The following is a 25,365-nucleotide window of genomic DNA, read 5'->3' on the forward strand; positions in this document are numbered from 1 at the left end:
CAATAGCATCACAGAGACTCTGGTGATGCTGGAAAAGAAATCAGTTATTTATCCCCATTAAAATTTGTGAACTGGGTGATATTTCTATGATTTTAGTTTTCTAAAAACTGGGATTAGAGATAACCAGTTATCCCGCAGTTATTTAATACACAGAAACAGGATATGAAACCTTACATGAACATGAGAATATCATACAATTCATTTGAATTCAACAAACTATGTCCCTTGATCACAAATCACACAAGACCATTTCTCCATGGTGGGGCGCCATTTTGGATTTTCTGACTGACCAAATGGTCAGATTTGCAAAATACCTGCAGAAATGGATTCCCTGATCATGAAAACCTATGAATAGACACCAGAATTACGGCTGTAGTCCTTCTAGAACAGGAGATATGATACTTTGTAGTTTAGGGGGCCGCATATGGCAGCCATCTTGGATTTGCATGATGAAAACACTGGGTAAGGATTTAAAAGCCATGGAATCTTATTTCTCTCACCATAAATCATCAATTTAGGCCAAAAAAACAGATCTTTGGACAATTTCCTCCCACACAGGACCGATTTTAGGTATCCTGGCAGCCATCTAGGAATTTTGGCGGCCATCTTGGATTCTGAACAAATTTCAAGATGGCGCAAAATCTTAATTTGATCAGTATGGTCTGAAGTACCAGAATCTGTTGAGAAAACCTTGACAGGAAAAAAGGGCAGTTTTTGCCTGGTTCAGCCCTGTCTAATGCTATGCAATGACAGAGTTTTCATGGCCAAAGTTGACACCGAAGAGGGCATGATGGTATATGCCCTCTCCTCTCAGCCAGATGAAAACACCCCTGCATCAGACGCTGTAGATTCCTCAATAGGCAAACCATATCCAGGGTTCGACCTGGAGGTCCAACAACAGCTTACTAAGGCTGATAGCCTAACCTTGGACTCTCAGAAACAACAACTCTGCCAGTTGTTTTATGACTTCAAAGACACTTGGTCATGGGACTCTAATGACTGTGGAGTCACCGACCTCCACACCATACAGATCCCCACGGATCCGGATGCACAACCAACATTTGTGCGCCAGTACAAAATCCCTCTAGCAGCTTATGAATCTATCCAAGGGATCATAAACACTTTGCTAGAGAAGCAGATCATTCAAGAATGTAATTCCACATACAATTCTCCCTTGTGGCCCGTGCTGAAGCCTAACGGCAAATGGCGCCTCACGATTGACTACAGGCAGTTGAATAAGCAAGTCCCCTTGTCAAGATGGCCAATGATCCATCTCGACCAGGAACTCGCCAAGGTGAGAGGCGCTAAGTTTTTCTCCACCGCCGACATGGCCAGTGGATTCTGGATAATGAAAGTCGATCCTAAAGACCAGTATAAACTGGCGTTCTCCTTCGCAAATCAACAGTTCACCTGGAACCGGTGCCCTTTTGGGTACTCCAACTCACCAGCAGAATTCAACATATTCCTACACAAGGCCATGAGTGATGCTGCTGCTCACGGAAACTTGATTTATGTTGATGACATCCTGATCAGATCGCAAACGTTCGAAGCTCATTTAATTGAGATTCGACATGTCCTTACTCATCTTGCTAACGCTGAAGCCAAGCTCTCCATTACTAAGGGCCAGTGGTGTCGCACAAAAGTTGAATAATTTGGCCTGCTCGTGGGGCCTGATGGCATCGAACCCCAGTCAAGGAGGATCCAAGCCATCCAAATCATTAAAGCCCCCACTAATGTGTCAGAACTTAGGAGCTTCCTAGGCATCTGCAATTACTCCAGGCAGTTTATTGAGGACTACGCAGAAATTGCGAGACCACTCACGGAACTTCTCCGAAAGGATAAGGAGTTCCAGTGGGACAGTCCTCAAGAACAAGCTTTCAGAGAAATGAAGCAGAAATTGTGCTCCGCCCCTGCCTCGCTTATCCAGACAAGGACAAAGCATTTTACCTTGAAGCCAGCTTCTCCACTCACTGCATAAGTGCTGCCTTATCACAGCAGTATGATAAGGACAGGCAAGTCGTTGCATACACTAGCCGTTCACTTAGTAGTGTGGAGCTTAAATTCTCAAACTGCGAGAAAGCCCTGTTAACCACTGTTTGGGCCGTCGAACATTTCCGCATTTACATTGGTGGTCAGAAAGTAGTGATAGAGACATCTCACCAACCTGTCTCTTTCTTAAACAGTCAAAGACTAAGAGACTGAAGGGTGGCCAATAGCCGCATCACGGCATGGATGATGGCCTTACAGGGCTACAACATTGAGGTGAAGTATGCCCAAAACCATAAGATGGCACTGGGCCAAGGCTTAGCCGACTGCCAGCACTGAGATTGCGAAAAGGAGGCAGGACAGGATCCTGTCCTCTTAACAACACCCTCCCTTCCGTCAGACCACCACTATTATGACGATAACTCGTGCAAAGACCTTCCCGTGGTCTACGTAGATAGTTGTTCCTCCCGTCATGAGAAGAAACTGCGAGCCGGCGTTGGTATTGTTTGGACAACAGGCCCTCTGGAAGGACAATACCAATACCAAATCGGAGCCAGGACAAGCCAATATGCAGAGATAGCAGCAGTGCTCATCGCTTTGCAACAAGCCAGCGAAGTGGGCATTGAGCAACTAGTCATCTGCTCTGACTCCAACTACGCCCGTCACAGCTTCATTTCTCACTTCCCCACATGGAAGATAAATGACATGAAAAATGCCAGAGGAAATGTAGTGAAACACTTTGAACTTTTCCTGGCATGTGACAAACTGGTGGCAGGCAAGGGAATGACTGTGTATTGGAAAAAGGTGAAAGGGCACTCTCAAGTCCCTGGACCTGATAAAATTGGCAACAATGAGGCTGATCGCCTCGCCAAAGCAGGTGCTGTGGACGGTCCCCCCTGGGAGTTCCAGGAGGGATGGCTCCCTGAGAAACCGTGTCACGTCGTGAACGCCATTACTCGCCGACAGGCTAGAGAAAGGCGTGAAGACCTAACACCCTAGTCATTGACCGTCCATTTAGGTAGACAACCAGGCGACGCAGACCTGGTAACTATGCAGAACAGGGACCCAACTATCAGCCAGATTTGCAACTTTGTTACAGACCCTAGGGCATTCCCCATATCAGAAGTGGCGTTACAACAGTCAAAAGACCTAAAACACCTCCATAACCTCCAGCACTGCCTGAAGCTTGAGAAAGGGCTCCTGGTGTACGTGCCTCGTGGCCAAGGACCACCCCACTGGGTCGTCCCCGTGGACCACAGGGGGATTGTCTTGCAATATGCTCATGACAGTCCATGTGGAGGCCATAGGAGTGCTAGGGCCACCTACAAGACCCTCCAGCCAATAGTCTATTGGCCTTTCATGATCAAAGACATAACCGAGTATGTCAAAGGATGCCTGGTCTGTTGTCAATTTTGCCCATCCAAACCGCTAAATAGGGGTCCCCTGCAAAGTCGCGGAATTACCTTTCCCTGGTCCAACCTCCAAATGGACTGGATCGGTCCGGTCCCAAAATCTTCCCGGGGTAACAAGTACCTCCTTACCATCACATGCGCTTTCACAAAATGGATAGAATGTCTACCAGCCCCTAATGATACCACAGAGACTACTGCTCTCCTTCTCATGAACCATGTGTTCAGCCGTTGGGGCCTTCCTCTATCCATTGACTCAGACAAGGGCACCCATTTCACTGCTGGTGTAATGGCTGCGCTGTGGAACATGCTAGGCGTTGAGGCGAAATTCCATATCGCGTACCACCCTCAATCCTCTGGTCAGGTTGAACGAGCCAATCAAACCATTGTGAGCATGCTGCAAAAGTATGTCACCCACCATGGTAAGGATTGGGATGTGAAATTTCCCTTGGTGCTAATGGCCGTCAGGTCCACCCCTCATCGCATCACTGGAGTCACACCTTTTGAGATGATGACTGGGCAGGAAATGGTTCTCCCACTGCATCTCCTATACAGACCAGAGGACATGAGCATCGCCACTGCATACACCGCACATCAATATGTCATCGACCTACAACGCCACCTACAATCCACCTTTGCATGGGCCCAAAAGAATCTTGAAACAAGCGTGAAAGGACAAAAAGCCTACTATGATCGAAAAGCCTCCCATCACGAATATCAAATAGGTGACAAAGTCCTCTACTTCAACTTTACCAAGCCGGTAGGAGTCTCAAAGAAGGGTCGGGACCTTTCGAGATCGTGGGAAAACTGTCTTCCGTCGCGTACCGCATTAGGACATCCAGGCCTAATCATACGCCCTCCTACTGATGGGTTCATAGCAATCAAATCAAACCTTTCGAACAGTCCTCATTCCAAAAAGGGGGTGGACAATAGTTAGACCCATTCAGTCCACCCAGCTCGTATGCCTCACTCACCCTTAAGCATACACTAACACTCCCAATCACATTTACCAACCCAATAAAATAAAAACCCTTCTGTATGTTACAGAATGGACTCCCTCGGAATCCTGTGCATCCTCCTCACCCTACAACTGAGTCAGTCAAGTGAGGTGGTGGAGCCTGGCCCCCCAGCTGGCATTATCCTGCAGGAGGCTCCTGGGCTCCTTCTTACAAACTGTCGCATCCACACTCAACGAGTATACACCCGACTAGACCCATGGGCCGTATACCGTAAACACCTCAAGTCACTGCCACATTTGATCGATGATAATGGACCAAATGGCGAGATATTTAATATAGTTGAACACGCTAGACGCACCACTATCCACATGCTAGAGCAGTTACAAAAATTCTTAGTCACTGAGGAAGAGCTGAGCGGTAAAACATGTCAGAAAAGGTTCCTCGGGGGTTTACTTACCGCTGCATCTGCCATTGGGTCCTTGTTCTCTATTGGTCTCTCTGCAGCCAACTCAGTCAGTCTGAGTACGGTGAAAAGAGAAGTTAACATTCGGAAAGAGGAAATCCCAGAGATCAGAGAGAAACTGTTCTCCCAACAAGAGGAGCTGCAGGGCTTAGGCAAAACCCTGCAGGGAACTATACTAACCATTAACATGCATTCTGCTCTAATCTATAACACTGTGCATGCCGTAGACAAATTGGCCGAAATAATCAAGAGCGAGATCAAATATGTCAGAATAGTAAGGGATTTAATGCAAGACCTGCTTAGAGAAATTGGCAACTCGATCAGTACCCTGAGTAGTGGCAAGATCCCACCGTATCTCATACCCCTTAACATGGTAGAGAATATACTAAAATCCGCTACTACTACTAACGTGCATTCCTCGCAAATACACCTGGCCTATAGTCTTGGCAGTGCTATCCACATTTTTGTGAGTCCACAAGATTTAGAGATAGGTTTCATGCTAAATCTACCCATCATTGAGAAAACCAACATATATAGACTCAAGTATGTCCTCAACGTGGGTTTCTGGAAAAACAATGTCCGTATACACATACAGACACCACCCATGGTAGCATTCCATGACGACAACCCCTCTGTCTACTTTATTCCCAACCTAGAGATGTGCACTGCCACTAAGGACATCCACTGGGTCTGCCCAAGCAACCCATTCATTAGATACACTACAGATCGCCTGTGTGGTTTGAGGGCACAAGTGCCCGAACAAAAGTGTGTAGGTCAAATGTCCATAAAGGACGAGGACATGGAAACTAGAGTAGAGAGAGCTGGTAGTCGGTAGGTTGTTAACACTCCAAAAACTGAAGTCTTGATGTCATACGACCAGCACGACACAGCCACCAGAATGAAAATCCCAAACCAAACGGTGTTCCTTAGTGTACCACAGGGAGCCACCATTCACCTAGGTGATATCACCCTACACCATCTTAGTACTGACAGGTACGATTCTGAGATTGAAATGATAGACTCATTTCAAAGTTATGATCTTGAGATCAATAACACCCTCCAACAGCAACTACTGGTTGAAGGGACCAAAACAGTGAAATTTAGTTTAGACCAGACTGGATTTTCAACTATGGTCTCCCGATACCAGGTCAAAGAGTCATCTGATCTAGGATCTACCATAGGTCTGATTGCGTTGGGACTTCTTCTCAGTGGCTGGGTCTTAACCACTGGCATCGCATACATGCTACACAAATACATAACCACACTACACGCCAAACTGGATAAGGTGGTCTGCGTCCCTGATAGCTTTGGCCACAGTAGCGCATGCTTTCTGGCCAGACCACCTGCTGCTGTTACCTTGCCAGAAGATTAGGTTTAACAACCCAAACACTAACACCTCTTTCCTTTCCTCCACTTCTTCTCTTTTCTTGTTTTTTTTTCTTTTCTTTGAGTAGGAAATGAAGTGTGTATATATATATATAGTGTTTACTGTTTAAAAATTTTGATGTAACCCTGACCTAGTTAGTGATTATATGCCCAAAATGCCTATAGTGATTATATGCCCAAAATGCCTCTACCTCCAACTGTCTTACTGGAACTCACAAGTTTACACAGTTTTCACAGGACACCATGGACTGTACAGAATAAGTCTACCTCAAGGACTATGGACACGGCGACTGTACGGTACGGTGCTCTCAGTGCTATGACTCCATCATACCCCTGAGACCAAAAGGGGGAATGTAGGTACAGTTCACCACCTATTGTCTAAGAACTACAACTCCCAGCCAACTTCCGCGTTGACCTACGTCACGCCTGGGCAGGATCACTTGCATCACATCCTCCATGATTCCATAAAGGGACCTGGAAATCCACCATATCTTTCTCTTTGGTGTCTGAAACTACACAGAACAGACCTAAAAGGAGGCACTCGCTATCGGACCATCCGAAACCACGACTTCTTTCTTGCAAGATCCACATTTCAGTGCATTTTCCTTTTTGTTTACCCTTGATCACGGTAGACTCCGGAAACACGCGATCTTTAACTCAAGCGAGTTATAACCGGTTTTCAGTTATTCCTTATGAGTACATACAAAACTGCAGCCCACAAAGGCAGTTTAATTTGTAACTAAGAAGCGGCTGGACCCTTCTAAACTAGTGCATGTTGTTTGATCAGAGTTTTCCTTCCCACGAGCTATGAAGCTGCTCCGAGGATCCTCTGTCTCCCACAGAAGTTTTTCCAAGCTCCTGTGAACTCTACCTCTCCGAGGAGACTCTACTTTCTACAAAAAAAAGTGAGATTTTGAAGTAACACTGGCATTTGGGCAAGAAGACTAGTCTTAGGAATTAGTTTATTTACTTAGTGTGAATTTACACTCAGGGATTGTTTAAGTGTGCACACTGATTTTGGTTTTCTATCATTTGTTTTATTGTTGGTCTCAATCATTTAATAGATAGGTTTTGCATGCTCTCTCTCTCTTTCTAACACTTTAATTTCATTATTTACCCATATTTTGACCTCATTAAGATTTCAGTGAATTTAATAATACTATAAAGCTAGTGGGTTAGCTGTCTAGGGAAGCCTTTTGTCTCCAGGGACCAGGCTTCAACACGTGGTCATAGGCCTCACCCATACTTTAGCTAGCAAACCAGAGCTAACTCTCTTTGTTCTGTAAGGAGACACGTGGTAAACCCCCCCCCCTTTGTTCTTCATCACGAGGTCTTTTGTCTCAACTTTAGATAATATTTTTAAGTTTTGATTCAATTCAACCATTATAGCGCACTCTCCTGTGCCCACATTCAAATCCACATATATCACGGATGACCATTTGAATGTATTTTAATTGTTAACCTTTAATTTTTGTTATCACACATACACTAAGCTCACACACGACCACGTGGCCTACACTAGGCCTCAAAAGCACGTTAGCTAACCTTCCTTTGTCTAGTTAGCACACAAAGCTAATCATTTGCATCATTATCATTGAAACTGTGTGTTTGTCTGCTGTTCCGATATTTCTTGAAGTCGCCCAGATCTCAAAAGAACTCTTAAGGTGTATATGAATATTATTAGCTGCAGCTTGGTAAGTGACCATAATAATTCTGAATATAAAAGACAATGGTATGATTCACTTTAGATGATTCACTTTAAATGATTCAATTTAAATGATTCAATGTGACTGATTCAATGGTATGATTCAATTCAAATAATTCAAATTAAATGATTCAATGGGATTGATTCAATTTAATTATTAAAGATTGATCACTTAACACCAATCTACATAAACATAATATACCTACAATGGGAATGTGGCTTTTTTCTTGCCTTGCCTTGTGCCCAGAAGGAAAATTCAAACAGATATCTGCAAGAAGGTAAAATAAAATGCTTACAGTACCTGGTATTCCTAGGCAGCCTCCCACTCAAGTTGAGATCAGACGGGATGAGGCGTTGTCAGAGTGGTTTGGCCGTAAGCGACAGCTAGATGGAAATGTGGCTTTTGCCTTGCCTTGCGCCCATAAGGAAAATTCAAACAGATATCTGCAAGAAGGCAAAATAAAATGCTTACAGTACCTGGCATTCCTAGGCAGTCTCCCAGTCAAGTACTAACCAGGCCCAACTCTGTTTAGCTTATGATACTGTATCAGACGGGATCAGGCGTTCTCAGAGTGGTTTGGCCATAAGCGACAGTTAGATGGAAATGTGGCTTTTGCCTTGCCTTGCACCCAGAAGGAAAATTCAAATAGATATCTAGAAGAAGACAAAATAAAATTCTTACAGTACCTGGTATTCCAAGGCAGTCTCCCACTCAAATACTAACCAGGCCCAACTCTGTTTAGCTTCTGATATCAGACGGGATCAGGTGTTGTCAGAGTGGTTTGGCCATAAGCAACAGTTAGATGGAAATGTGGGTTTTTTCTTGCCTTGCCTTGTGCCCAGAAGCAAAATTCAAACAGATATCTGCAAGAAGACAAAATAAAATGCTTACAGTACCTGGTATTCCTAGGCAGTCTCCCACTCAAGTACTAACCAGGCCCAACTCTGTTCAGCTTCTGAGTTCACACAGGATCAGGCGTTGTCAGAGTTGTTTGGCCGTAAGCAACTGTTAGATGGAAATGTGGCTTTTTTCTTGCCTTGCACCCAGAAGGAAAATTCAAATAGATATCTAGAAGAAGACAAAATAAAATGCTTACAGTACCTGGTATTCCTAGGCAGTCTCCCACACAAGTACTAACCATGCCCAACTCTGTTTAGCTTCTGATATCAGACAGGATCAGGCTTTGTTAGAGTGGTTTGGCTGTAAGCTACAGTTAGATGGAAATGTGGCTTTTGCCTTGCCTTGCGTCCAGAAGGAAAATTCAAACAGATATCTGCAAGAAGGCAAAATAAAATGCTTACAGTACCTGGTATTCCTAGGCAGTCTCCCACTCAAGTACTAACCAGGCCCAACTCTGTTCAACTTCTGAGATCAGATAGGATCAGGTGTTGTCAGAGTGGTTTGGCCGTAAGCGGCAGTCAGATGGAAATGTGGCTTTTTTCTTGCCTTGCCTTGCACCCAGAACACAAGGCAAGGCAAAGTCCCACTGATCTGTATTACCATGGGCATTAGGCGGAAAAATTACAGTCCTAACTTTTGGTTTTCCCAGGGGCCAGTGTGACTTGGAGGCCCGCGATAGAGGGTTTTAATCCAATTCTGGGCTGGGTGGGCTTAAGAGTGGGTGCCCCCACCTGGCTGGTGAGCGAGGTTTCTTATTTTAAAGTCCAGCTGGAGGTGAGGAGCGGAGCTCGCAGCGAATAATGTCCTGAGGCATGGTCCAAGCAGGCCTTGGCCATGCTGGTTCATAAGGGTTGGTGTAGAGTGAGGTGCAGGTGAAATTTGGCTTGGCTGGGACGTCCCTTGGGGGAGTTATTGATTTTTTTAAATCCTCCCAGAGCCATGGGTCTGATTAAAATGCACGGCAAGGAGTAGAGCTTGCTCTGGGGGCAAATAGCATCCCAAGGCGCGGTGATACCGAAGTGGGAGACTGCCTAGGAATACCAGGTACTGTAAGTATTTTATTTTGCCCTTCTTGCAGATATCTGTTTGAATTTCCCCTCAGGGCAGTGCAAGGCAAGGCAACTATTGAAAAAAGCCACATTTCCAACTAACTGCTGCTTATGGCCAAACCACTCTGACAATGCCTGAGCCCATCTGATCTCAGAAGCTAAACAGAGTTGAGCCTGGTTAGTACTGTGAGCATTTTATTTTGCCTTCTTGCAAATATCTGTTTGAATTTCCCCTCAGCGTGGCGCAAGGCAAGGCAAAAAAAGCCATATTTCCAACTAATTGCTGCTTATGGCCAAACCACTCTGACAATGCCTGATCCCGTCTGATTTCAGTAGCTTAACGGAGTTGGGCCTGGTTAGTACTTGAGTGGGAGACTGCCTAGGAAGACCAGGTACTGTAAGCATTTTATTTTGCCTTCTTGCAGATGTCTGTTTGAATTTCCCCTCAGGGTGGGCTGGGGCAAGGCAAGAAAAAAGCCATATTTCCAACTAACTGCTGCTTATGGCCAAACCACTCTGACAATGCCTGATCCTGTCTATTCTCAGAAGTTAAACAGAGTTGGGTCTGGTTAGCACTTGAGTGGGAGACTGCCTAGGAATACCAGGTACTGTAAGCATTTTATTTTATCACACTGTTGACATCATCATAAAAAAAACTGCTACCAACCTTTTCAAGCTCTTGAGGTAATTCTGCTGAGTTTGTTTTTTTTTATTTTGCATCAGAGAGATGACATAGGTACTGTCGGAGCTTCTCTCTGTCATTGACAAACTGCAGGGATGGTGTCTCAGGGTTGACATAGTAGAGGTACTGAGAAACATTTTCAGCCTGAAAATGAAATAAACAATGTTAAATTACCTTCTAATCATGACCGTTGCTTCTTGCTTCATCTTTTATGAACTCTCTAATTAACGTTTCAAATAAACAGTGTGTGTAATGATGGTCCTCACCTCTTGTTTGTAATGGACATAGTTGAGATCTAATTCTAGGTGTTCGGCGAAGTCCTTCAGCAGTGGATGGTCCAGAGAATTCTTCTTATAAAGGCCCATCTCAAGCATGTTGTGCTTGGCCTTGTTGGAATAATTCACATCTCGGTCACTGCAATGTGGGATAAAACTTTTGTTATAATAGTGCATAGTTATGATTTAATGTGAGCCACACTGAAAAACACACATCATCAGATAAGTTGTGAAACTGAGACTCTCATCATTGAAACACCTCGCCACTGCTGGTAGATGTCAAGTCCCCGTCAAACTCTCCAGACGGCTCACCCTGGGGTCCAGTTACAGTTTCAGGTTGCCGATGCCCGGTGTCTGGTTTGGCATTGGGCAGAGAGGGTGGGATTCTAGTAACAACCAAGTGATGACGCTCCAGTTCCTCAATCATTCTTTCAATAAGGAAAACAAGACATTTGAAAATGGTTAATGATATAAAGTGTGTGAAATCAAACTAGTAAAAGGTGATTGTTTTCATACTCAAAACTATTTTTTATGCTTTCATCACAAACACACACAGCAGCAGCACAGAGCTATCAACCAGAACAAAAGGAGAGCCATTAACCAAAACAAAAGCATTCTGCCCATTGGGGGAATGGGGAAATGTCAGCATTCTCCAAATTAGGTACATTATCCTTACAGCCCCATTATCACTGCCCTCAGTCAGATGTAAATAGGTCATTGATTATTCAATGTAAGGAATGGCATACCGTATTGGCCCGAATATAAGACGACCCTGAATGTAAGACGACCCCCCCTTTTCCAAGTTCATCTTTGGGGAAAAAGTTTTTTGAAGACCAAATGTTCATTCATATAAAGCATATTTATTTCAAAATTCTGTTTAAAATTAGAGGCTTTTGTTTTTCACATTTAAATAGAGGTCATTTCAGTCTCATTTCCGTGAACACTTTTCATAGAAGTAAAAAAAGAGGCTAAACTGCAGGCTACTAGACAAGCCAAATTAAAACATTTAAATTGCATTAATTCAACAAATTTGTCAGGTTTAGATTGAAAGTTCATAAACTTCAGAATGTCAATGCATTAACTTCCCATAGCCTACGGGTATATGGAATAAATTTGCAGAACAGTGCAAATGCTTTAAACAATGCATTAAACAATACATTAAGGTTTACAATAATAAACAACTGAAACTATGGAAAAGGTAGTTTGCTAAATTACAGCTACTCAGCACAGAGATCCTCAGCCTCACTTTGCTCACTCTCACTGTCCTCACTTTCACTTTCGTTTTTGGCGGCATTTTGTCTAGTCCGCGAATTTAAGACGACCCCCCTTTTTAAGAGCTATTTTTTACAACAAAAACACCGTCTTATATTCGAGCCAATACGGTATATGGAATAACCCTAGATTAAACAAAAAAGTAATGTGGAAGCCACCAACCTTTGGATAGGATTGCCATCAGCCATTATTTGAGTAAGGACCACATAGTCGAAAGTCCTGCCATCCTTCAGGAGATGGAAAACGTCATCCTTGGCCTTTTTGACCACCATTTCAATGGCAGCTTCAGGGCTGTCTTTCATGCACGATCTGCGCAGATGACAAGACAGTGTTTCTTTGGTCCTAAAACAGACTGGGCAAAGCAAATGGTGCCTGTGTACATGTTTCCTGGAAAAAGAAAAGAAAGGCATGAAGTAAATATAGTTCATCTAGGAATAATAATAGGTTAATTCACAATAGGTTGAATAAAAGAAGGTGCATGAAAGGTACACACAAGAAAAACACAATTGGTCTTTTTCAAAAGCTAAGCATATACTCTGGACATTGCAAGAGCAAAACTAGCTGCACCTATTTACAACACAATATCCAAGCAAGTATTAATGTTCCTTACTTTGAATCCATATCTCAGCAATGAGTGAAGCTCTGGACAAAGAAGGTCAAAATCTGAGCACAAGACTCAAAGGCAAGTAGCAATTAAAACTGCTTTTGTGGTAAAGGAATAAAGCTTTTTAGTAGTAGCGGTAATGGAAATATCTTCTGCAGAATCTCCAGCAAAAGGCTCAAAGGCATGTAACAATGACAATGAAATCTGGCAGAGTATTCAGCAGTTTCCAGCAGAACTTCAGGGTAGAGTGGCCTAGATTCTGCCTCTGGTATTGAGGTTTTTCACCCACGTGACCAAGTCATGTGATGCATCGTTAGGCTGCCATTTTGGACGTCACGGCTTGAATCAGTTTGAATGCGAGGAAGGCGACAAACGAAAAACATAAAAGAAAAAGGAGCGAGATGCAGAAAACACCTTCACTATCCAGCGACGTAGGGCATTTACAGGGCGAGCAGAGGGAGAGGTATTTGCAAAAATTGAGGTTAGCAGGCTTAGAGAACGACGTTTACCTGCTTCCACCAGGATTGTTCACTGACGTACGGAAGTACACGAAGCCCTCGTCTTTACCTGACTTCGGCCCACATGATCTGTATACCTATGTCGTTAAAAACCCATCGCCATACACAGGTATTGATCTGAAAGCGTATAAGAGTTTGGATGCCTACAAATATTTTGTGTCAGGCTGGGTAGCATGCCTACATCAGTGGGTCGTCCCTGGAGCCGGTGGTCGCCATCTTATTACAGCTAAGGTTTGTTCACATTTTCATTTACTTTCGGTCCTCAGAATAAACAAAATGTTATTAAATGTCATTGAAATAACTTCTTAGTCTGTTGAGACATGGCCCGTTATAAATTTGCTGTTACCAGGCAATGACCAAGAACTGTATTATTAGGGTCGGTGTCTGTGTTGTAGCAGTGTACTAGCAGCTAGTTGTTAGCACTAGCAGCTAGCTGTTAGCACTAGCTAATGTCAACAACATAGTAGCTAATATGTTACTCTAGCAATGTTTACTTTCAGTCATTTGGATGACTGTTAAAACCTTTCAGTCTCAAGTTTTTTCTTTACTGTATTTACTAGTTTACTGTAATTATGATCTGGCAGCTATTTACACCGGATCCAGTGTAAATAGCTGCCGGAGCGCGCTCCAGCTTGCTCCCCCTCAAATTAAGCAATGCGCTCCGGCTTGCTCCCCCTCAAATTAAGCAGCGCGCTCCGGCTTGCTCCTGGGAGCAAGCCGGAGCGCGCTGCTTAATTTGAGGGGGAGCAAGCCGGAGCGTGCTCTGGAACCTCGGCCGGAGCACTCCGGGAGCAAGCCGGAGCGTGCTGCTTAATTTGAGGGGGAGCAAGCCGGAGCGCGCTCTGGCAGCTATTTACACTGGATCCGGTGTAAATAGCTGCCGGATCATAATTACAGTAAACTAGTAAATACAGTACAGGAAAAACTTGAGACTGAAAGGTTTTAACAGTCATCCAAATGACTGAACGTAAACATTGCTACAGTAACATACTAGCTACTATGTTGTTGACATTAGCTAGCTTGACCTTCAAAACGGCGGACACCGGGGCGTCACGTGACCCTGTGACATCAGGTGAAATACCTCAATTTATACTTACAGAAATGCAAATGGGGGGGCTACGTACAGGTTGGACCCTCCCATCCACCTGCGGTTTTCAACCAGGTTTGTTGAAAAGCAATGTTTCAAACCATACATGACAACATACACTGGTCATACAAAACATACAGAGCAGCAGCACAGAGCTATCAAAATGTCAATAAGAAAATGTCAACAATAAGTATAGATGTATCATCATCATTAGACCCTGCATGGCAGGGGCGTCATTTAGAGCAGAGTGAGTGCAGGCAGGTGCAGGGCAGGCTGAAGGCAGAGATTCCCAGTTTAATGTCTTTGGATGTGAAAATGGATGGAGCTGGACAATTCAGTTGCATTTCACCGGGTCTGGGACATGCAACTGAAAGTCTGAAGCCCCTCCTCCTTCTCATCCAAGAGACTTTTTGAATGCATTGGGAAGCAACACTTCTTGATTTGGTGAAATAGTCTTGGTTGCACCAAAAAAAGTCACACTTCGTTCCTCTCCACCCATTTCAAAAGTGCAATGTTTGGGCTTGACGTTGGCATTCTTTTTTCAATACTGGATTAATCTGCCTGGAGTCTGCTTTCCAGGATGGAAGTCACAGCGGCTCTTCATCACTTCCTGGCCCTCGCTGGCTGTGACAGCATGTCCATGGTAGTCACAGACCACCTCACCAGTGTAAAATCTGCAGTTTGCAATGATGCTTGTGCTCTTCCCTTCAGAGTGCTGGATGCTAAGTCCTTTCCACTTCTGCTCCTTCACAAGTCTCTGAATCTGTTTGCACTCCATGATGTTTTCCTCAGATCTAGAGGGTATCCACCTCTCAAGAAGATGTATAGTACCAGTTTTACTGACCCATTCCTGCTTTGCAACCCATTCTTTGAGCTGCTCCTGTGTTGGCTGATGCCAAAGGAAGTGTGCTGTGAAAAAAATAAGTTGTGTTAGTCAGGAAGACAATGAGTGACAACTTTGAATCACATAATTATTTTTACATGAAAATAATATTAAATATGGAAAGAAAAAATACTCACAGCAGACACATTCTTGTTGCAGTTACAACTGCCTCTTCTCCTAACACTCATAAACCTTTCGCCAACAAGAAACACCCTGTAAAAGTTCCCGTTTTGGTTTTGGCCCATCGACTGTCACAGGATTTTTCATCAGTAGGTTTTGAAATGACACCTCAATTTCCTTTTCCGATTCTGACAAAGATCTGACAGCAGTAGAACCGGCAGTGTTGTGGGTACTACTGCTGGTACCCTCCCCAGCAGACTCACAGCTGGTGCCCTCCTCAGAAGGTTCAGAGGTGGCTTCCTCCCCAGAAGAATCAGATCTACAATTATAATTTAAAAAATAATAATTATTAGAAAACATCTTTTTTCCTAAATATAGAGTGTGGTGTGCTTGATTGTGCTTGTATTAATTGTGCAAAAAATGCTCACCTTGAGGCAGCACCCAGGTCCTCGTGCTTGTCCTCCTTTGACAGGGCAAATGAGGCCACTTGCTGTGCTCCATTCTTGTGCTCCTTTACCCCAATCACATAACATGAATCACATGCTTTCCTGCGAAGCCACTCCTGGACCTGTAATAAATGAGGGCATCATTATTTTGCAGAGTTAATGACAAAAATATCTAGGGGAAATTTACCATTGTAGACCAAAATAACACAGAAACACTCACAGTCATGTTCTTCACCACACTTGGTCACTGGAGGTGTTTCAAAATCACAATAGCCTGGAGGTAGTGCAACACAAGCATGTGATCGCCAGACTCCAGGGTGTCAGAACTATCGTCAGACAGTTTATCCATAACTGCTAAGAAGTCCTTCTTGGCAACCTCCAGTACAGACAAGCAGTCTTGTGTTGACAACAGATTCATGTCCATCAACATGTCATACCTATGAGGAAAAAATGTCAAAAGAATGAACTAATCATATTACAGCAGGCAGAGAGAGGACTACCAGCTCTTGACCATTTACATGGGTAAAATCACTGATACCTAGTTGAGAGAACCTCTTCCGATGCAGACTTGGTAATCATTTCCTGCAAAGCACCAATGAAGGAAATGAAGTTCACGCACTGTCTATGGAGTGTCACATCCTCATTTCTCAGGTTGGTTTGGACTGTGTGGAAAACCAGGAATCTGTCAAAGTACAAGGATATAATTATGTACATGTACTAACAAAATAGAGAAGCTTGGCTGAAAGGTTAATTTACAAACAAGTTACTAAACTGTTGACATCATAATAAAAAACTGCTACCAACCTTTTCAAGCTCTTGAGGTAATTCTGCTGTGTTCTCTTTTTAAATTTGGCCCCGAGAGGTCATGGAGGTACTGTCGGATGTTCTTTCTGTCTTTGACAAACTGCAGGGATGGTGTCCGTGGGTCAGCATAATATACTGTAGATACCAAGCAACGTTTTCAACCTGAAAATAAAAGAGATCACATTACATTACCATCTGGTCATGACTGTTTTGCTTCATCTTTTATTAACCTGCATATAAATTTCCTTATAAAAACTGTTTAATGGTCCTCACCTCCTGTTTGTAATTCTTATTGAAGAGATCCTCTCTGAGGTATTTCACGAAGTCATTCAGCAGTGGATGGTCCAGGGAATGCCTCTTGTAAAGGCACTTCTCAAGCATGAGCTGCTTGACCGGTTGAGAATACTGTGGCAGTTTGTAGGAGTGGGCGGAGCACAGAATATGGCAGGACAGAACTAAGTTTTGTAAACCCTTTTATTGTGAACACTTTTCAGTGGTTTCTCAAGAATAATAATCAACAGACACACGTGCATGCACACACATCCGGTGTCTGGTTCGGGGGAGAGCTGTCCTCTGCTCTTGCTCTCTCTCCTTAAATAGGGTGCGGTCACTGGGGAAGACACACAAACACATTAATTAACATCAGGTGCAGTGATTCTGCCACTTACCTTCCCTGACTCTGCCCTCCAGTCACAGACCGACGCTTGACCACGCCCCTGCTGCCACATACCCCCACTGCCCGACTCAGGCCGGGTGGCTGTCTGGCCTGCAGCCGACTCCCCCCCCCCCCCCCCCCCCCCCCCCCCGATGGGAGAGGAAGTCCGCCATGACCATCTGCGCCCCCGGCCTGTGGATAACCTTGAAGTTAAAGGGTTGGAGTGCCAGATACCACACAGCAAATTCCCCAGTGTTGAATTAACACCCAGAGTGTTTATATTGGTCCAACTGGACCAATATAAACACTCTGGGTGTTAATTCAACACTGAGGAATTTGCTGTGCAACGGGTCATCTGCGCGTTGGCATCCTTCATGTGGTGGAGCCACTGGAGGGGTGCATGGTCCAAACAGAGGGTGAAAGGGCATCCCAGGAGGTAGTAATGGAGGGTGAGGATCGCCCACTTGATTGCTAGGCACTCCTTCTCAATAGTGCTGTAGCGCCCCTCACGCACCGACAGCTTCCTGCTGATATACAGGACGGGGCGGTCCTCCCCCTCCACCTCCTGAGACAAAACAGCCCCCAGCCCTCTGTCCGACGCATCCGTCTGTAACATAAAGGGGAGAGAAAAGTCAGGGGAGTGTAAAAGTGGCCCCCCACACAGTGCAGCCTTTACCTCAGAAAAAGCCCGCTGGCATTGCTCCATCCACTGGACTGGATCTGGTGCCCCCTTTTTAGTCAGATCAGTCAGCAGGCTGGTGACGTCCGAATAATTAGGTATAAACCTACGATAATAGCCAGCCAGCCCCAGGAACTGTCTCACCCCCTTTTTGGTCTTGGGCCTCGGGCAGGCCGCAATTGCTGCTGTCTTGTTAATTTGGGGACACACCTGCCTGTTGCCCAAGTGGAAGCCCAGATACCGTACTTCCACCCACCCAATCGCACACTTCTTCGGGTTGGCTGTGAGACCCGCCCACCTCAGTGACCTAAGGACAGCCCTCAGATGTTGTAGGTGCTGCGGCCAGTCATTACTATAAATAATGATGTCATCGGGGGCGTCATGGCTCAGGTGGATAAGGCTCCATACCATAAATCCGGGGACCCGCGTTCGAGTCTGACCCGCGGTCATTTCCTGTTCCCTCCTTGTCTCTCTCTCCTGCTCATTTCCTGTCTCTCTACACTGTCCTATCCAATAAAGGTGAAAAAAGCCCAAAAAAAATTAAAAAAAAAAAATGATGTTGTCGAGGTATGTGGGGTGGAGGACCCTATCCATCAGCCACTGAAATATAGCGGGCACCCCAAACAGCCCAAAAGGAAGTGTGACAAACTGGTGTAAGCTGAACGGTGTGGAAAAGGCCGTTTTTTTTCTCGGGATAATGGAGTCAAGGGGATCGGCCAATAACCCTTTGTCAAATCCAGTGTCGAGTAAAAGCAAGCCGTGCCTAGTCGATCGAGCAACTCAATATGAAGCATTGGGTATGCATTGAATTTAGACACCGCATTGACTTTTTTCTATAGTCTACACAGAACTGGACCGACCTGTTGGCCTTGGGTACCAAGACCACCGGGCTGCTCCAGTCACTGTGGGACTCCTCCATGATGCCCATGTCGAGCATGGCCTCGAGTTCTTCCCAAACCACTTTTTTCACCTGTAAGGGCGGCTACGCACTACCACCCCCGGGGGCATCTCAATGTGGTGCTCTATGAGGTTGGTGTGGCCGGGCAGGGGCGAGAACACGTCCAAAAATTCTGTCTGCAACTGGGCAACCTCCGTGAGTTGGGTCAGGGAGAGATGGTCACCACAGGGGACCGGAGAGGCATGTGATACCAACGCTCCCTTTTGAACCTCCAGCCCCAGCTCCGCCTTCTCCGGAACCACCGACACCAATGCCACGGGGACCTCCTCGTTCCAGAGTTTGAGCAGATTGAGGTGGTAAATCTGTAGCGCCCCACCCCTGTCCGTTCACCTCACCTCATAGTCAACATCCCCGACTCGCCGTGTGACCTCAAAGGGTCCTTGCCACTTGGCGACCAATTTGGAGCTTGATGTGGGCAACAGTACGAGTACTTTATCTCCCGGTGCGAACTCCCTAAAGACAAACCCTTGTCATACACATGGGTTTGTCGTTCTTGTGCCTGCCGCAAATTCTCCTGGGTTAGGTGTGTGAGTGTGTAGAGTTTTGCATGCAGGTCAATAACATATTGAATTTCATTTTTACTTGGTGAAGGTCCCTCCTCCCAATTTTCTCGTAGCACATCTAGAATGCCACACGGCTTACGCCCATATAACAATTCAAATGGGGGGAACCCCGTGGAGGCTTGGGGGACCTCTCACACTGCAAATAACAAGGGTTCGAGCCATTTATCCCAATTACGTGCGTCCTCACTTAGAATTTTTTAATTATATTCTTGAGGGTGCGATTGAACCGTTCAACTAAACCATCCGTTTGTGGGTGATACACGCTGGTGCGGATTGGCTTAATACCCAACAACCCATACAGTTTGTTCAGTGTATGTGACATAAACGAGGTGCCTTGGTCAGTCAGAATCTCTTTTGGGATTCCAACTCGGGAGATGACGCGGAAGAGCGCTTCCGCAATACTGCGTGCTGAGATATTGCGAAGAGGCACCGCTTCCGGGTATCGCGTTGCATAGTCCACCAGAACCAATATAAAGCGGTACCCTCATGTTGACCGATCTAATGGCCCGACGAGATCCATCCCAATTATTTAGAATGGGGTCTCGATTAATGGCAGAGGGCGCAAAGGCACTTTTGGAATGGCTGCTGAATTTACTAACTGGCATTCACGGCACGCCGTACACCACCTACGGACATCGCCGCGAATCCCTGGCCAATAGAACTGGGCCATTATTCGGGCTAGTGTTTTATCCTGCCCTAAGTGTCCAGCCATGGGATTAAAGTGAGCTGCCTGGAATACCAATTCCCGGCGGCTCTTCGGAACCAAAAGTTGCATGACTTGCTCTTTAGTCTGAGTGTCCTGCGTCACTCGGTATAATCTATCCTTCATAATTGCGAAGTAGGGGAAGGACGGGGTGGCGTTTGGCTGGAGCATTTGACCATCGATTACTCTCACTTGGTCAAACGCATGCCGCAGAGTCTCATCTCGCGATTGCTCTAATGGAATAATAATAATGAACTTTATTTATCGAGGGTGGCATGAAATATCACATGATAATATACATATGGCCCTCACCTAGTTAACCTAACCTGCATGCCTTTGGACTGTGGGGGAAACCGGAGCACCCAGAGGAAACCCACGCGGACACGAGGAGAACATGCAAACTCCACACAGAAAGGCCCTCACCGGCCCCGGGGCTCAAACCCAGGACCTTCTTGCTGTGAGGCAACAGCGCTAACCACTACACCACCGTGCTGCCCCAATCCGTGAGGGATTCCCCAATAGAGAGAGGAGGAGCCAGCGGCTCCTCACTCTGACACGGAGATGACGTAGACGGCTCTGTGACAGCTGCTCCCGCCAATGTGACACCGGGACCTCCCCCTGTTAAACTACGGCAGGACCCACTCTTTACTAAATGACTCATTAATTCCCCAAATCCTGGCCAATCAGTCCCCAAAATTATCGAGTGGGTGAGGCGAGGATTAACCGCCGCCTTTACTATAAATTTTTCCCCTCGAAAAAGAATGTGGACTGACACTAAAGGGTAGTTGTGAACATCCCCGTGCACACACAACACCTTCACCTATTGTGCTCCCTCCAATGCCTCATCTTGCACCAGACTTTGGTGGATTGAGGTCTGATTACAACCAGAATCCACCAACGCTTGATATGTATCCCCTTGGACACTCACCGGTATGCAATACGCTCTGGCCTGATCAAGGCTGGCTCCTGACGCGTCGGGGATCTGAACCACCGCGTCCACCTCCATTACCGAGCACTGCTGTTGGAGGTGGCCCGGCTCCCCGCAGCGCCAGCAAACCGGCCCGGGCTTCCTCTCTGCACTGGTGCTCTGGGGCTCACTCACCTGGGGGGGAGAGACAGACACAGAAGGGAGAAACAGGAGGGCACTGCGGGTGCGGTGGGCCGGCTGGGGTGGCGCCGGCCCCCGCCTCCGCAGTGGGGGAATGGGGCAAGGATGAGACACAGGAGGAGAGGGGGAGAGAGAGAGAGAGAGAGAGAGAGGAGAGGGGAGAAGAGGTTGTCTGCTGTCCTGCCATCGGGACAGCCGCCAAATGGTCCTCTGCCAGCTCGATTGCCTGATCCAGCGACGCCGGGTGGTGGCACTGGACCCATTCTGCAGTTCCTGCTGGTAAGCACGCGATGAACTGCTCCAGTACCACCTGGTCGATGATTCCCTCGGTGTCGTGGTTGTCAGCCCTCAAACAAACACCGCCAGCAGGCATCCTGGAGTTTGCTGGCCAAACGCGAACGGCCGGCCGACTTCCTCCAAACGCAAAGCACTGAAACGCTGTCGGTGTTGCGCAGGGGTGCACCCCACATGCTGGAGGACGGTCCGGTGAAGGTCCGCGTAGGCCAGCCAGCGGTCGGCGGGGAGCTGTAGCACGGCCAGCTGTGCCTCTCCTGTTAGCACGGGGAGGAGGCACGCCGCGCGCTGTTCCACCGGCCATCCTGAGGTCTCTGCTACCTGCTCAAAGAGCGTTAGGAAGACCTCGGGGTCGTCCTGCGGGCCCATCTTCGTTAGGGTGAGGGGGGAAGGGCCCGCGGCGGTGGAGTTGGTGGACCCCGCCGAAGCGAGGAGGTGCCGGATTGCCTGTCGATCTTCCTGCTGAGCCAACACCAGGGCCTCGAACCATTGCTCCTGCTCCTTCCGGAGGGTGACTAGTGCCTGGTGCTGGCTTTGCTGGGCCGTGGCAAGGGCGTGGACCAGGTCGGCGAAAGGGGAGGACTCCATGGGGCTGTTATGTTTCTGCGCTCCACGCCCCCGGGTTTCAGCACCACTGTGGCAGTTCGTAGGAGTGGGCGGAGCACAGAAGACGGCAGGACAGAACTAAGTTTGGTAAACTCTTTTATTGTGAACACTTTTCAGTGGTCTCTCAATAATAATAATCAACAGACACACGCGCACGCACACACATCCGGTGTCTGGTTCAGGGGAGAGCTCTCCTCTGCTCTCGCTCTCTCTTCTTAAATAGGGCGCGGTCACTGGGGAAGACAAACACACACATTAATTAACATCAGGTGCAGTGATTCTGCCACTTACCTTCCCTGACTCCACCCTCTGGTCACAGACCGATGCTTGACCACGCCCCCGCTGCCACAAATACTTTACATGTTTGACATGCTCTTGACTGTCAGTGGTCCTGGATTGCCCAGTAGTAGCAATGGCAATGGCAGTGAGGAGATCCAGGTGGCATTTTGTCGCTGGACGGCCCAGCTGTAGTGACATTGGGCGGTGAGTGAGGAGATTCAGGTGGCGTTTTGTTCTTGGATGGCCCAGTTGTAGTAGCACTGGGCAGTGTGTGAGCAGCTCCAGGTAGCTCTCTGGTAGATAGTTCAGCATTGGGCAGAGGGGACGGGAGTCCAGTCACAATCAAGTGATGATGCTCCAGCTCCTTAATCAATCTTTCAATCAGAAAAACAAGATATTTCAAAATGTTTAATGAATTAAAGAAACTCAATTCAAAGAAATAGCAAAATGGGATTGTGATGAAAGCAAAAAATAATAGTTTTAAGTGTGAAAGCAAGGCTTTTCTCACACACACACACACACACACACACACACACACACACAGAACTATCAGCCAGAACAAAAGGAGGGCCATTAACCAAAATAAAGCATGTGGCTCTTTGGGGGATGAGCTCTGGCAGGACTAAAGTGTTTACAACTAAATTCAAAGAAATATTAAAAGGGGATTGTGATTAAAGCAAAAAAAAAAAAAAGTAGAGCTCTTTTCCAGAATGCTATAAATCCATTTTGATTGTTTTCAGAAAAATGACATTTATTTACCCAGACCCATAAATTTTGCAAATATTTAATTTATCCTGTTGTAGTAGATAGTTGGTTCAGTCTGAACATTTTCAACAATAATTGACAAATCTAACAACAATGTTATTGATTATAAATCCAAAGTTTATTATATATTTTTTCAAAACGCAATAAATCCACTCACTTTTTTCAAAATGCTATAAATCCATTCATTTTTTCTGTCTTTCTGTTTTTAAAAACAAGAGAACATGCTGTAGATGTATAATATCAGGAACTTTCATCATACAATTAATAATAAAATCAAATAAATTATATAAACACAACATTCATTAATTTATGTTTAATCTTATGTTTTAAGACTTTCCACCACAGAAAACAACTAAGTCAAGTCAACTTTATTGTCAAATATGCTATACATGCTCGACATACAGCACAGATGAAATATCAGTCCTCTCTGACCCACGGTGCAAACAGGCAATGCAATAAATAAAAATAGAATAATTGAAAAAAACAAACAATATAAACAGTATAAACACTCTAGATAGGAACTAGACAGACTAAATGCTCAAACAATATAAACAGTATAAATAAACAGTATAAACACTAGATAAGAACAAGACATAGACTAAACACTCAGACAATATAAACAGTCACTACGTTTACATGCACATAGAGAGAATCGAATTTCTGCCGTTGCTCGACTGAAATCGAAGTTCAAAATGCCATGTATACACCTTAATTCGGCTGAAATTGAACCGAACTTGATTTCTCGGAATCGAGCTACACGACCTAGTTTATGCGATTTCTGCCGAGCTACTTTGTGCATGTATACCCTATCGAGCTAGTTGTCGAGCTACTTCCGGAAGTGACGAGTGACGAGACCACAAGTGGGAAACACAACAGCCTCGGTCGGCATGACAACAGTAGTAGCGAGCAGCAGAAGAGGTCAGGAGGAACAAACGAAGAAGAGAAAATGGCGATGTAGAGCTCTCTGAAGTGTGGGTGGAGCACAGAGGACGGCAGGACAACGCTTCTGGTACTAATAGGCTTTTTATTGTCAGACTTTTCAGTTTAACAGCCTACTTTTATTCTTGAGAGAAGTGCACGCACGCACGCACACACACACACGCACGCACGCTGTGTTCTAGTCCCAGGATGAGCTCTCCCCTCTGCTCTCCCTCTGCCTCCTTAAATAGGGCGCGGTTACTGGGAAGACACACAAACACAGGTTAATTACCGTCAGGTGTACCGTCGTTCTGCCACTCACCTTCCCTGGCTCCGCCCTCCTGTCACAGACCGGCGCTTGACCACGCCCCCACTGCCACAGGCAAGCAGAAACGTGCACTTCTGGAGCAATGAGGAGAAAGACTTCATGCTCATTCAGCTTAAGGAGTTGAATATATTAAAATTCATGGACGGGAGAAAAACGCGCAATGGAGAACACGGAACTGATAACTTTGTTTACACTCTTGAATAGCTCTTCTTCATGACGACAACCAGAAGTGTACCAACATGATGGGGCGTGTAGCGCCACCTGTGGCTCGGGTGCACAATGCACCTCACACAATAGCCCGATTTCATTGTGTGCATGTAGGATTGGATTTCTCTGGCACCCCTGCTGGGACCTTCAGCTCGATTACCGACAGCAGCTCGATTTGGATGTGCATGTAAACGTAGTCACTGTAAACACTCTAGATATGAACTAGATGTAGACTAAACACTCATATATATATATACACACACACACACACACACACACACAAATTGGTTCAAATAACCAAACAGTCAAGGGCACTTGAGGTATAGCAGGTAAACATGAAGCATGAAATAAGCAGTGTAAACAAACTAGCAGCTGTTAAGATGAGGTAGTGTGGAATAGTGCAAATGAGCGAGGTAAAGTGAAATGTGCAGTCCCTGAGTTCAGTGTGTTAATGAACGATGAGATGTATGTGTGTGTGTGTGTTGGGGGGGGAACTGTGAGGATGACATGTCAGATGCTGAAGGGGGGAGTGCGAGCAGAATCTTGCCCCTTTTCCACTAAAGCAGTTCCAGGGCTGGTTCGGGGCCAGTGCTTAGTTTGGAACCGGGTTTTCTGTTTCCACTGACAAAGAACTGGCTCTGGGGCCAGAAAAAATGGTTCCAGGCTAGCACCAACTCTCTGTTGGGCCAGAGGAAATAACCACTTACATCAGCTGGGGGGTGGAGGTGTTAAGACCAACAACAATAACAAGAC

The 25,365-nt window shown here is 45.8% G+C and overlaps 1 non-coding gene and 6 pseudogenes across 1 annotated transcript; 2 read left to right on the forward strand and 5 right to left on the reverse strand.

Moving 5' to 3' along the window:
- Positions 1 to 8,373: 8,373 nt before the first annotated feature.
- LOC132865101 (5S ribosomal RNA) lies at positions 8,374 to 8,497 on the reverse strand (annotated as a pseudogene).
- An 86-nt stretch (positions 8,498 to 8,583) lies between these two features.
- Positions 8,584 to 8,702, reverse strand: LOC132865045 (5S ribosomal RNA; annotated as a pseudogene).
- Positions 8,703 to 8,793: 91 nt separating this feature from the next.
- LOC132865096 (5S ribosomal RNA) lies at positions 8,794 to 8,912 on the reverse strand (annotated as a pseudogene).
- Positions 8,913 to 8,998: 86 nt separating this feature from the next.
- On the reverse strand, positions 8,999 to 9,117 carry LOC132865099 (5S ribosomal RNA; annotated as a pseudogene).
- An 86-nt stretch (positions 9,118 to 9,203) lies between these two features.
- Positions 9,204 to 9,322, reverse strand: LOC132865337 (5S ribosomal RNA). The gene has a single exon (XR_009650488.1). It is a non-coding gene; the product is annotated as a 5S ribosomal RNA (ribosomal RNA).
- Positions 9,323 to 10,143: 821 nt separating this feature from the next.
- Positions 10,144 to 10,262, forward strand: LOC132865094 (5S ribosomal RNA; annotated as a pseudogene).
- Positions 10,263 to 10,356: 94 nt separating this feature from the next.
- LOC132865100 (5S ribosomal RNA) lies at positions 10,357 to 10,475 on the forward strand (annotated as a pseudogene).
- The last annotated feature ends 14,890 nt before the right edge of the window (positions 10,476 to 25,365 follow it).

Source organism: Neoarius graeffei, chromosome 17 (assembly GCF_027579695.1).
Source record: "Neoarius graeffei isolate fNeoGra1 chromosome 17, fNeoGra1.pri, whole genome shotgun sequence".
NCBI lineage: Eukaryota > Metazoa > Chordata > Actinopteri > Siluriformes > Ariidae > Neoarius > Neoarius graeffei.